The sequence below is a fragment of the Aplidium turbinatum genome, chromosome 1, assembly GCF_918807975.1.
Source record: "Aplidium turbinatum chromosome 1, kaAplTurb1.1, whole genome shotgun sequence".
NCBI lineage: Eukaryota > Metazoa > Chordata > Ascidiacea > Aplousobranchia > Polyclinidae > Aplidium > Aplidium turbinatum.
The window spans coordinates 37,114,951-37,129,079 of NC_137472.1; the positions used below are offsets into that span (position 1 = coordinate 37,114,951).

General features: G+C 40.7%; 1 pseudogene; it reads right to left on the minus strand.

Moving 5' to 3' along the window:
• Positions 1 to 2,034: 2,034 nt before the first annotated feature.
• LOC145777263 (hexokinase-4 pseudogene) lies at positions 2,035 to 4,762 on the minus strand (annotated as a pseudogene).
• Positions 4,763 to 14,129: the final 9,367 nt, after the last annotated feature.

Consider the following 14,129-nt stretch of genomic DNA (forward strand, 5'->3'; position numbering starts at 1 on the left):
CCCTGGCGTTCAAAGTAGCCCCGGTTTACGGTACTTTTATAAAAGGGTCTGCTACTATTCGGCGATTTTTTGAAAATCCAACGACGCCTTCTGCAAATCCGACGATTGAATATTATTCAATATTCAGACATTGAAAATGTAAATACGAACTGTTAGACTAATTGGGTTCTTTGAATCCTACGTCACCGTCTGTACGCAACCTTAGAATATATTAGTTAATTTTTGTCATCAAATTACCTAGCCTAACTATCTTTTTAGAAGTAGTGCTGCCAGACCTTTTTATTTTTTGTACTAAAACTCGTATCATCAAAACTACTTTAATTGATTTCAGAACAAAGTTTATTTGAACAGAAGTAGTATGTCTGTGTTTTATTACATTTAATTAAATTTCTCTATTGTTATGTACTTTTTTCTGTATCCGTATGGTCACACTGATCAGGTTTTCTGCAATGTTTATTTTTCTGAGTCTTTTATGACATCGCAACTGAATATTTAAGTGGGGTTGTTTTTTATTTGTGGCGTGTAAAACAATATTTGTTACTCCTATCTACCATGCCAAAGTGCAGAAGCATCGAGCAATGCACATGCAAGGTATCTTCAAAGAGGAATTCAGTTCTTCTATCTTGATTCCTTTGGTAAGAAATTCTAGGTAGCTGGTGACGTAGCCAGGGGGCAGGGGGGTTGGGGGTCACACACGTGCCAAAGGGGGGTTGCACCCCCCTTTGGCACGTGTGTGACGTCACGATATTGAGAATGATGCTTTCAGTCTACGCCTCTAAAACAAAGTTTGCCTAATTTTAAATGAAATATGCAAAGAGCGAGTTTTGCCATTACCAAACATTCAAATATCTCAGCCAGGAATTAGCAACAAGAAAACATAGAGACTTGTAGCTTTATTTCCGAAAAATGCCGAAGAAAACATGATCTTATCCTTTTGCTATGCCACCGGACAGCACCATTTTACAGGAATATTCATACCCACATTTTTGTTGAAAATATTCTCAGAATGCATCAAATTCAAAGTAATTTTTCAAAATTTTCTGGTGGAGGCCCCCCAGACCCCCCGCTGATGGGTGTCGCCACAAGCGAAACAGGTCATCAAACCCCCCCCCCTTTCAAAATTCCTGGCTACGCCACTGCTGGTGATCTTATTGTTAGGTCAGTTTTTCACTGTTATCATGCACCGCATACATTATAGCCTATTTGGGCAATTTCTATAAAAGCGTGCACATTTGGGCAAATTTACGTTCTGCCCCCCCAAAATGGTTTGGTCTCGTACGGCTATGCTTCTGGTAGTTTTGTTTCGAACAACTAAAGTCGGCGGGTCCCCAAAAGTGACAAACTTACGTTAGGCTACTGCGTGTTGAAGCATTTGTTGTCTGAATTATTCCCTTCATCAGATGCACCTGAATAGAAAGCTGGTCTTTCAGTGCGTTGATCAAGCGCACACCCAAGAGTTGAACGATCCTTTCCAATTATCCATTTCCGAAATCAGGCGCTTAACTAACTGCGCTATCGGGGCGGACTTCGATTTATAATTGAGCCCCTCCTAGTCGATTACATTAGTGGCTTTTGTGAACAGGCTTTTACAATTTTTGTGACACTAGCCTACTAATGATGTCAACCTTTTAATTATGTTGAAAATGCAGGGTTTGATTTAAGACTGTGTGTGTAATCGCAAAACGTGTCAACCAACAACAAATCTGTGTTTCTCGGTTGTCGAGGGTAGCAAGAATTGACAGCGATAAATATGTGTTTTGCTCACGAGGCTAGACTGAGAAACATTATGTTTTTGGGAAAAATCTTGATGGCTGGTGTGGAGGCTACACCGATATGGTTAGCGAAACACAATGCTCGCTGTTCTATAGTAAGTGGTCAGGTAGTGCTGACACTAGGAAGTTCGCTCTTTCTCAACTGAACAATTTATCTGGACACAACATAGCCTATCGACATAGGCCTACATCCTCAGCCCTGTTTGACGATGTTGCTTGCCTTTCTATGTTGTAAAAATGTATTAACCAGATTCAATTTATCGTGGAACAAAACGCCTTGTGTATTTCATTGCTGTAACATTGTCAACCAATACAAGAAAATAAGCAGTAAGATGTTTCACAAGCAAAACCTTTGACACGATTACAAGAATGTCAAATAGCACACAGACAAAACCTTTTGCCTTGTCGATGTCGTGGTTTTCTTTAAACAAACTCAACTAACCACACCAGCGGCCGAGGTTGGGAGTTGACGAGGAAGAGTATAACTTGCAAGACCCAATGTGACCTAGTGTGGCGGTCAAGAGTTACTGCAGCACAGAAGTTTCCAAAAAAGGCACAATTTTTTTTCCTGCAATAAAGGATCAGATTGACAATAGTGGTCATGTAACAACTAATTATAGAAAAAAATGTTTTGCTTTGGAAACAGTAGACTGCTTAAACAGAATTTAAAATCATAGCTTTCTTCACATCGCATGTATCACTGCGGTATGGCAAAAGCAAGATTGTTCAACGCTTGAGGATACAATTAAATAATGAAAGATTATAAGTGGGTTTAAGAGCCCTATAGTATCTCAGTGTATTGTATAAGTTCATACTAGTGATTATGGAAAAATCTTTGAGAGTTTGGCACACTCGAAATGGTACATTTAAAAATTGACCATAAAATTATTTGGCATCCTTTGTAACTTTTGGACTACGATAACTCTTGGACCGTTACACCGACCTTTAGCCAGCCAATAATTTCCATCGGCATAAAAAGCAAAAAAAAAACATGGACCAGCTAAAACTTTGAGCAGAGAACTTTTGATGTGTTGAAAATACCCAAACGTGCATAAATTCATCAAAGTAGCCTACTTAACTTTCTCGTTTTCAACAACCACAACTTGCTGATGGCTGGTTATAGCCTACTTGTTCAAAGACGCTCACGATTATCGTGGGGGCTTACGATTTGTATCCGGACTGCCTTAAAGCTAAACAAACACAGATGGTTGCAAGAAGCGGATGCATGATTTCCAGGTAAATGTAGTAGAAAAACAAATAAGATTCATTTTACAATCTAGCCTAGGCTATATGATACTTTTTAGCAAAAGTTTTTGAGAATGAAGTTATGTGTTGGTCCAATTTGCCAACTGTTGAATGGCCTAGATTGAAAGTTATCAGCCTGCTTTAAAAGCAGAGGATAGTCTTATTAGGCTACTATTACGATAAAATACATCCAATATTTTCGCACGTTGTATTCATTAACACCTTTTGACATAATACTGGTCGTTATCGACAAATTGCCAAATCTTGTTGGATCAAAAGTGCTCTATGCTTTGCTTGCAGCGGCTGCAGCAACAACAGCAGCTCCTTTACCACTGCCGTCATGGGAAAGCACAAAATCCACTTTAACTCCGGAATCTTTGCACAACTCGTTCACTTTTTGCTTTAAGTGGATGCTGAAGTGTGGATGTTTCTTGTAGACAGAACCATCGACTCCCACTGTGATGTTGGTGTTGTTTTCTGCCGGGTAGTTTGCTTTGATTTTCTTTGCCACAGCTGCTACTCCTGCAGCGCAAAGATGAGCAGCTCTCGTGGAAACCATTCTGCAAACTTCCATCACTACATCGCAATCTGGATCACTTGCTTCAATATCAATTGAGCTCAAGATGTTCCTTACAACGTTATAGTTATCTTTCGTTTCTCTCTTTCCATCTATTTCCGAGACATAGGCAGTTAAAAATGAATTTGCAACAGACAGCTTCTTCGATCCTTTTCCATCAAATAATCCGTAATTTTTCGTGAGGTCACACAATGCAGCTCGAGCAATTTCTCCCAAATATTTACCGCTGATCATCTTTTCGTAAAGCTGTCTTGTCTGATTGCTGGTTAGACTGTCTACATGTCGATCGTACTCGCTTCTGAAACATTCCAGAACCCCGTTGTCACCAAACCCTCCCCATTCCATGTTGATGCACATTTCTCCATCTTCATCCACATCAAGGTCAGCTGTATTTGAGACTTTTTCCATGTAGCAAGCGTTGCATCCTGTGCCGACAATCAAGCCAATCCTACAGTCTGGTTCATCAAGAGCGCAAGACATTAAAGTACCGACTGTATCGTTGAGAATAGCAACAACTTCGCATTTCATGTCCCCTCGTCGCTCGATAGCGTCATGCAGCATTCTAACAACGTCATTTCCGACGACTCCTGACGCTTGAAAGCCTTTTGTCCAGTGCACGAGTTTCGCAGATTTGAGACTCTCTTGTTGAAGTGGGAAAGAAAATGTAAATCCAACTGTCATGTCAGTTTCGCTCAGCCCGTTATTTTGGCAAAAGCTGGACATGCAGTTTGCAATGTGGTCAAAAAAACTTTCTCCATCTCCAAGCTTCACTTCTTCTGGCACTAAGAAGACTTCACTTCTTATTTCAATTCTAGAGTCTACATCTGTGATGTCTTTTTCGTTCAACCTGATAAATAAGACACGGAAATTTGTTCCGCCTAAATCTAATGCCAAATAACAACCACTTTCCGAACCGTTAGGCAAAGAACTGACGTAGGTGGAAAGCATTGGAATTGAATTATCAGTATTTTTGTTGTTTAGACCTTTTATCATTTCCGAGTGCATAATTTCCATTATTTGCTGCAAGCGTTCGTTGTCAAGATGAAAGTTGTTTTGAATGTTTTTCATTTTGTACTGAAGTGCGCTTTCTAATTTCATTTTGACTTTTTCTTAGTCAGTTCAAGCTACAGTTTGTGAAAAATGATTCTGCTGAAAAATAAGTTATTCAAAGTTATTGTTGGAGCACTAGTTTGCCTATGCAAAACAAAAATCAAAAGCAGAATGGCAAATAACTAACACTCGCCTCAAACCAAGATAAGATCAAGCTAATTTTATGACAATTCAGCTTTGACTGTTGAGCAACACACGCTAAAACCGGCAGTCTTTCTTTTGCAACGATTTCTCATTTCAGCTTCTAGCAACTAGACTAGAGTTACTAAACCTCGAAAATGCAAGCCTCAGTAGTAGCAGCAGGCCTATGTTGCAGCTTCCTGCACAGCGCGAACTTATCTTGCTGTAGCTACGAGTACGTGACTCACTTGGCGCCTCGGTTCTTGATGTTCGATTTGCTCACTCGTGCCGTGCTATCGGTTTGTGTGATAAATAACCTTAAATTTCTTTTTTCTCGTGAATGAAAACTTCATAACCTGTAGTTACGTAAGCATGGCGATGTAGCATAAAGAAAAAGAATTGTTTTTATCCCAGGTAACGCAACGATTGATTAATGTAATATAGACGCAAGTGATAAATCGAAGCATTAATTCTACTGACTTTTAATCACGTGACATTGCGGTTGACATGTTTGTTGCTCGTTTTCTTGTTGGTTGACATTGCTGCAGACAAATCGTTCCATTTGATCGCAGCACTATTTGCAAAGCCAAGGTTGCACGTAAAGTCAACAATCATAGATGTTAAGTCAACGTTTAGAACAGCAATGGTAAACCATCGGTTAAACACGTTTTAGACAATCAGCTTTTCCTAGAACACCTCTGTTGCTTGAAGCAGTGAAGCTACTCAACAAGAAATCGTCTTCATTAAGTTGCTCATTTCAAGAATCTGCCTCAGGGTGTTTTTAATTTGTAAAAGTAGATAAACCGATGCAAGGAACAATTTGCTTAGCGTTCGATGAAAAATGTATTTTTGTCAACACTGCGGAAAAGGGTGACTAACGCGTTTTTTGCACAGCTGCATTAGCTTCAAACTTGCAAGTTTCTTTTCTTCTCAAACAGGAAACATGTTGATCAGTAAAGGCTTAAGGCTGTATCATATTCATATTTGAATTAAAGGAAAGCATTCACTTCTCAGTCCGCCCACCAAAACGTATTCAAACTGATGCCCCACTGTAATGATTTCTTTATCGTTACAGTAGTCAACGCTAAAAACGACTTATAGCGTTTCCAATTTTTATGATGGTTGTTGATTAATTACTGGTGTGACCTACTTCTTCTTGCGTTTGAGGCCGCCGCAGGTCACATTGTCATATCCAGGCGCAGCAGCCAATGGATTGTGTGTTCATCGAGCGTTGTTAGGTCCACATGTCTATTCTTGGTCGGTATACAGGAGTAGGACATTGGTAGATAATGTGGTATGCACTTTGCAGTCTGAAAAAACTGAGCCACATGCACAAAATGGTAAGTCGGAGAGGCCTCACAGGAACATGTTGCCATTGAAACGGTCCACACCATTTACCCATTCCTTTCGAGGTAGTTCTGCTCCTCGTGGAGTATTGGGTTTGGAAAGGACCGTGAATTGAAGAACTTATAGAACCAGGTCCTAGTTGTTGAAATAAAACAACCAAATCAGCCAATTGCCAATTCTCCGATCACTGCAAGATTTCATGTCGATTTAGTTTTCTTGTGATTTGCGTATTATGTTTATTGTATTTTTAATTATTATATTTTGCTTTTGACTTTCCTTAGGATTTCTTTTTGCTTTATCCCTAAAGCTTTTTCAGCAATAATAATGTTTCGTTTCATTTCAGATCAAAAACTTGGTCTTTGTAACCCTAAACCAGGCATAATTAAGTTCAGAAACTGAAGCACACATTGAGTAAACAACACGACCTACTGTAGTCTTCACGCTTCAGCGACATTTGACGTTTCAAAATTTTCCACTACCCATTGACCTCACTACTGCTCGCATCACGCTCAATGCAGCAAGCCTCAGAACTAACAGACCATAACTTTTGTATTAACGTAAGTCAGTAGTGACTAGGGAGCAGGGCCGTTGAGGATAATTTTGGCCCAGTACCAATGCAACCTTTTATCCCAAATGAAGGGACTACTAAAACAAACACACTTGGCCCTATATAGTGGAGGCCTATTGGTAATTTCGTGTTTGTTTTTTTTTTTGTTAAAAGCAAAATCTCCCTTACTTCTGAAAGAATATGGGGTAAGCTTAAATAAATTAAGGTGGCATTTTTTCTGAACATTTGGGGTACGAAATCCAAGAGGGCGTCCAAAATAGGTGTTAGGGTGTTGCAGGCGCCCCATGATACTTAAATTCTAATTTAAGTCAGCTTGACCTTTTTTTTGTGTTAATGAATACTGATCATAAATTCAAAGCTTGAAAAAAATTCATTGACGTTTGCCCCACCCACAAGGGCAGTTTTAAGACCTACTAGCAAAAAAAAATTCAATGTTTTGCCACTAGAGGACGCTGTATTAAATTTATATCATTAAACGTACCTTTAAAACATACCCTTTTATTCTCAGCGCAACTTAAAAAAAGTGTTTCTGGATTGTCCTTTAGGAGTGCAGTTATAGGCATACATGTATTAGTAGCCTATACACTCTCAGCTATTTACTGCCAGTGGTGGTGAAAATGTAATTTGAGTTTTCTTGGCAATCATTCAACCGATTTAAACGAAGTTGGCATAGTCCCCCTTTGATAGTGTAATGTTTTTTCTGGCATTATTTATTTTTATACTGCCACTAAAGGGCGGTAAAACATATTATTCATCAAAATAAGTAATTTGATGTACTAGAGTGCTGTAATCTAGGCCCCCACTGTGGGCTATGCTGTTACCAAGTATTAGGCTATACCAAAGTGATTTGACTGCAGCATCTTTGCTCACCTTTTTTACAAATATCTTACTAATATGATGCAACAATATAAAGGGCACTTTTGTGGCTGAAAGGCAATTTTTTTTAAAGTTTTAAGATAAGATATAGCGATAATGTTCATCTATCAGCTCATTATCGGTAATGATACAAGTGTCCGGTATATAAAGAACAATGGCACGGAAGGGCATCATGCTATGTTATAATGAAAGATTAAAAGCGAAAAGCAGAAATTGTTATATTACAAAATCTGCAGTAGCTTACATGACCTCAAAAGGGCACCATTTCCCCCCCTGCTCCCCATCCACAGAAAAATTGAGGGCAGGGGGAAATCCGCCCACCTACAGCCCGGTATCGACAAATTAAAGTACGCAGACTTAAATAACCATAAATCACAATAACACAAAAAGGAATTAACATGATACAACAACAAACAGTGATAGTAAGCGAGAAAGGTGTATTTCATGCTGTGACATCTTCACATTGTAACTCTGATGCTATGTAGCCTACTTGTACTGCCACACCCGCAGTGCCCTCCGAGTCCTACACCATTAGCCTACACCAACCGTCTGCAGCACTTACACAAAATGCACCTTTCTAGCTTTTGTTGCGGCAAATTCTTTAATAAGAGAAGCATTGTACCATGTTTTGCCCACGCTGTACTCAATAGACCTTTTGCATAACAAACCAACAGAGCGTGACGTTGGAGTCGTGAACGACTAGCCGCTGTTTGCAATGCTGTGCAATAGAGTTAGTGGCGTAGTTTGCAGGCGAATAAATTGCTTAACGTTTGCTTAAGCTGTTGTTTTGTGGTCTTTGCAGGCGTGTATCAGTGTTTCAGTATAATTTTCCAGAAAATAAAACTCTTTTAAGTTGTAAACTTAGGCTACAGAAGTGTTAACCTTCGACCCGTTCTTTACTGTATTGGAAGCGATCTTGCCCGGCAAAGATAGGAAGAATTTCCTGTATTATACAGCTTCAAAAGCTAAGCATGCAAATCAAAATGTTGATGCAGAACTTGATGACGATGCTACTTTCGAAATACCTCAAAATGATACAGGAGCACTGCATCTAGGCTACATAGACTAGAGGTGGAAGATGAATTTTTCTTGGTGTTGATGAAGCTTCGCATGGGTTTGTTTTATACAGACTTAGGCACAAGATTTGGTATTACTTCTGCATTCGTACTGTACACCGTATTTTTTATTCATGAATGCATCTCATCTCATGTATTCAAGGTTGATTAGTTTGAACATATTCCGTCATCGTGATGTCATCATAGCAGCCATGAAGCTAGACTTCAAAAAGGACTAGCCTACTCAAGCACCATGATCACCATCGACTGCACTGAAGTACGTCTCGAAACACCATCCTCACTTCACCGTCAGTCGCAAACGTACTCGAACTATAAAAGTACGAACACTGCAAAGGCATTAGATTAGTGGGAGTTGATCTAAGAAATGGGGCTATTATGTTTGTATCTCAGTTGTAGGCTACACTGGTAATGTGAGTGACAAAGAAATATGTCAGAGTGGATGTTTCATCTTTTGAAGCAGAAAATAGCTGCTAATGCACTGCACTTCAATGATGCTGTTATGGCCGAAAAAAGGTTTCTTATAGAAAAAGATTTAGCCTACATGGTATTGGTCTACATTTGGATATCTCTCCTTTCCTAGGTAGGCCTCAAATGAGTGAAGACGATGTGTTGAATACACGAAGTATTGCACGCCATCGCATTCATGTATTGTAGAGAGTGGGCCATAAAAAAAATTCGTCAATTTCACATCTTCGACAGGAAAATACCAGTGACTATGCTTGGCATCACCAATGAAGTGTGGTTGGTTTGTTGCATATGTTATGCAGAATGAAAAGAAAATGTTGCAAGACAAGGTAGGCTACCACTAACGTGATCTATAATTCCCGGTCAAAATGCACACGCTCCACAATGGCCGTCCTAAATTGCCTTTCCTAGTCTGTTAGCAAGGGCGCGGAAAGTAGGGGTGCTCAAGGGGCTGCAGCCCCCCCTAGAGAAAATTCAGCCCCCCCTGGAATTTTTAATAATTGCTTCAGCCCCCCCTAGAAAATTCTGACAATTTAAGGTAGGCCTACATAACATAATTTCAGAAATTTTTTCGAACACTAATTGCTACGATGAATCGAGTTCCTGTTACGTGTCGCGCTCATCATTTGCAATAAAGAGTCGTCAATCACAGGGAGCTATACCTCTCAGTGGCGGTGCTAGCCACCTTCTCTACTAACACGGCGGTACATCGTTTATTGGACATCATTCTGCAATATTTACATTTCATGCGTAGGCTACTTCTGAACATTACAATAATACACGATATTGCTTTGTCAAGTCTGACCGACATGACAGAAGATACCGTAGTGCAGCGTTTCTTAACCTTTTCTGACTTTAGCATCCCTGTAAACAGGCCTGACCAGTCTAGCACCCACTAACTATCATTGACATAAGACTACTACAGTACCGACCAAAAGTTTAGTACAGGCCGAAATTTTAACATGCCTTCAGATCGCTGGAGATATATTTTGTAATGAAGTCTCTTGTTGTTGAACAAACTGAGCAGTTGTTTTAACGAAGTTGATTCAGGATTTGGTATTTGGCTTTCATTCACCAACAGAAATTCAATTATAACCATATGTAAGTGAATCAACTCTCTTAAAACAACAGCACCGTTTGTTAGGCGACAAAATATACAAAATATACCGTCAGTGATCAAATAGCATGTCAAAATTTCGACGCCGCCATTAAACTTTGGCCTGCACTATTGAAAGGAAAGCGAAGTATAAATTGATCATTTTGTTTATCCTTCAAAACTACTGTCGTCATTGGTGATAAAAGAAATAGGAAAACCCGAGAATAGTAAAAGAACATGGTTTTGTTGGCTCTTTTCTTTCCACACTCCCTCCACAGGTACCTCGACTCCCCAGCCTGGCCCTCGCGACCTAAGCTGATGGACTTACCCCTCCGGGTGCATCGTCACCCCTAAATCACGCCGCTCCCCGCCGCCGCGGGGTGTGGCAGGCCGGTTTCTGAAAGTCTTCGACCTGGCTATGTTTGTTTGTGCTCTCTCGCCGTGTCAATTATTTGTACCCGTGCGCTGTTGATGCGAATAAAACAGTTTAACACTACGGTGCGATACTGATGAGCCCAGCCTTTGTCTATCGCTGTCTATTCGATGCTACAATCGGCTGCCCAGAAACAGAACATGGACCAACTTAAGCGTATTTAAGTTACCCAGCTGGGTAGGCTATCTAGTTACACATGTATCAATGTGATTTCTGTTGTTGCTTATGTGTGACCAATTTCTCTATTCGAGGCTTCGTGTTTGTCAAAGCCACTCTCATATCGTGGAGCAACCCATGTTGAAGGCGGCTCCGGCCAATTGTTTTGATTTGGAGCATGGTGGAGAACGCCTTTTCACACAGGTAGTTAGTCGGAAATGGGACGATCAATTCCATTGCTGCTCGTGCCAATGCAGGATGTGCTGTCAACTGGTCACACCAGAAATCAGCAAGCGGAAGGACGAAAGTTTGTCCCACAACTTTGATTCACCTGCATGTCAATCATAGCTCCTCCTTTAGTCTATTAGCCTATGATCACTCATGTCTGCCAAGAAGGCTGCTGTATCCACTCTGGATACTTTGCCATGGTGGTTTCTAGAAGCGAGAGGTGAGCAACAATATTACAACAAAACACCCACCAGATAAGTTTGCACAATCTACTCAGGATCAATTTGAGTATTTGACTGGGAGATGACTACAATGACAGCAAATCATGTAGGCTACTTCGAAGCAGCAATCATTGATATGACAACTGCTGATACTGGCAGAATAACAAAAAAATGCAGAAAACTAAAATGGCATTTTTTGATATTATACTGCATGCATTTAGCACCCCCTACAGTCTATTCCAGCACCCCCAAGGGGTGCTAGCACCCCCGGTTAAGAAACGCTGCGTAGTGCAATGAGAGGAAACGCTCGTGCAAACATATTCGGCTTGGTAAAACAAGCACGCACGACGCGGCTTTATTTTGCGATTACCTGCAGCGGGGAAGTTTTTGAGCCAGCAGAAGCCGTCGCAAGACAGCTCCAAAGATCTTTGCTTCTTCAGCTTTGGAATCAATCACCACTCTCCGCAAACGGATCAAAAATCTCAGAAAAGATGAATCCGTTTCCAAGCTTATGGAAGCAGCGAACGTCTTTGCGTCTGTCAATAACCTAAAGACGCCAAAGGATCCCCGAGTGAGAAAAACTCCAGCAAGATTTCGAAACACAGAGGAATCGGATGCTTTGTCGTCTGCGGAGAAGGAGCGTAGAAACGGCAATACATCGAAGCCTTTGATTTGGTTCAAGCTGAGCTTGATCGAAGATTCGACCAGGCGGATCTGCTTACAGCAGCCAACAGAGAGAAGGTCTATTTGATCTATGAAAACGGTGAGGAAAAATCTGATACTGAGATCAGCTTACCCAATGCCATCAGAAAAGATAGCCTAAAAACGGATTTTAGCCTACTTTGCTCAGCGATGTTGTAAGTGGAAAAACCGCAAACTCCGTTCAAAAGGTTGCTGAGATACTATTGCAACTAAACCCTCAAACACTAAATCTTTTCAAAGAAACGCGAAAATTCGTGGAGCTCTGCTTTTGCCTCTCGGTTTCGGTTGCATCATCACAACGTTCTTTTTCTGCTCTTAGTCTAAGACGCCTGAAAACGTGGTTGAGAAGCTCAATGACACAAAAACGACTTACGGTAGGCCTACTCATCTTGCGTTGATGCTTGTCCACCAAAACATTTTGGACACTGTTGATGTCAAAGAACTTATGACACAGTTTATAGAGAAAACACCTGAGCGAAAATCAATCTTCGGAAGCGCGTGAGAGCTCATTTCTACAAACTGTCGTTTTCATATAACTTTCTAATTTGTTCGTTTTCATTTTAATTTCCTGAACAGCTGCTTTGCTGTTTGCCGTTCTTCATTTGTTACAATTTGCAATGTGTGTGTTTTAGCGTCGTTTTTTTTGCACAGGAGGAGACCAAATGCCCAGTTGTAAATGTCCCCCCATGTAAGGGGGGTCTGGGGGGCGAAGCCCCCCAGAAGCTGACAACACTACGACAGCTTCAGCCCCCCCTAGAGAAAAATAGTTCCCGCGCCACTGTCTGTTAGCCAACATTATGATTAAAACGAACAAGAACTGAAGTGTACCGATAACCTACAACAATTCATAAACACAAAAAATTTACTTTCACCTGCCAGCGACCTCACGCTTGCTTGCAATAACAAGAAACGCCTTCATAAACCGTAGAAAACAAGCGATTCTTAACCCTCAGACTCCGCGTAACTCAAACGTCACGCTCTGGTGATTTTGAATGTGCAAAAGGTCCAATTAGATATCTTATATATAGATATGCAACTCAGTGGTGCGTAACGATGTTCGAAGGCTAACAGCGTAGCTATGGCTGTATGCATTGACTTCAAACTTGGCACAGCAAAACAACTTTATTTTTAATATATTTTTTTGGTTTTTGTTTAAATAAAACTTTCTTCGTTTTCAAGTTGACGTATGGATTGCTTGTGATGACGTCACATTCTCGTTCCGCATGGACTGCTTTATGGAGATTCTGGCGATTGAAAACAAATCACAGTCACAGAGGGTACCTCTAAATACCCATTGTCAGGCATTGTCGGGCATTGTCAAGCATTGTCGGGCATTGTCGGATTTTTGGGGGGTTGTGGAGCATTTTCAGGGGTTGTCGAACATTTTCAGGGGTTTCAGGTATTGTAGAGTAGGCTAACTACTTTCAGGCATTGTTGGGAATTTCTAGGCATTGTGTAGGATTTCCAGGCATTGTCGATCATTATCAGTGGTTTACAGGCTTGTGAGGCATTGTCGAACATTTTCAGGCATTATCGAACATATTCAGGGGTTGTCGAGCATTTTCAGGGGTTGTCAGGCATTGTAGAGTAGCTACTTTCAGGCATTGTTGGGAATTTCCAGGCATTGTCTAGGATTTCCAGGCATTGTCGATCAATATCAGTGTTTGACAGGTTTGGTAGTCATTATGGAACATTTTCAGGAATTGTCGAACATTTTCAGGGATTGTCGAGCATTTTCAGGGGTTGTCAGGCATTGTAGAGTAGCTACTTTCAGACATTTGTTGGGAATTTCCAGGCATTGTCTAGGATTTCCAGGCATTGTCGATCAATATTATCAGTGTTTGACAGGTTTGGTAGTCATTATGGAACATTTTCAGGGATTGTCGAGCATTTTCAGGGGTTGTCAGGCATTGTAGAGTAGCTACTTTCAGACATTTGTTGGGAATTTCCAGGCATTGTCTAAGACTTCCAGGCATTGTCGATCAATATCAGTGTTTGACAGGTTTGGTAGTCATTATGGAACATTTATAGGCATTGTCGAGCATTTTCAGAGATTGTCGAGCATTTTCAGGGGTTGTCAGGCATTGTAGAGTAGCTACTTTCAGGCATTGTTGGGAATTTCCAGGCATTGTTTAGG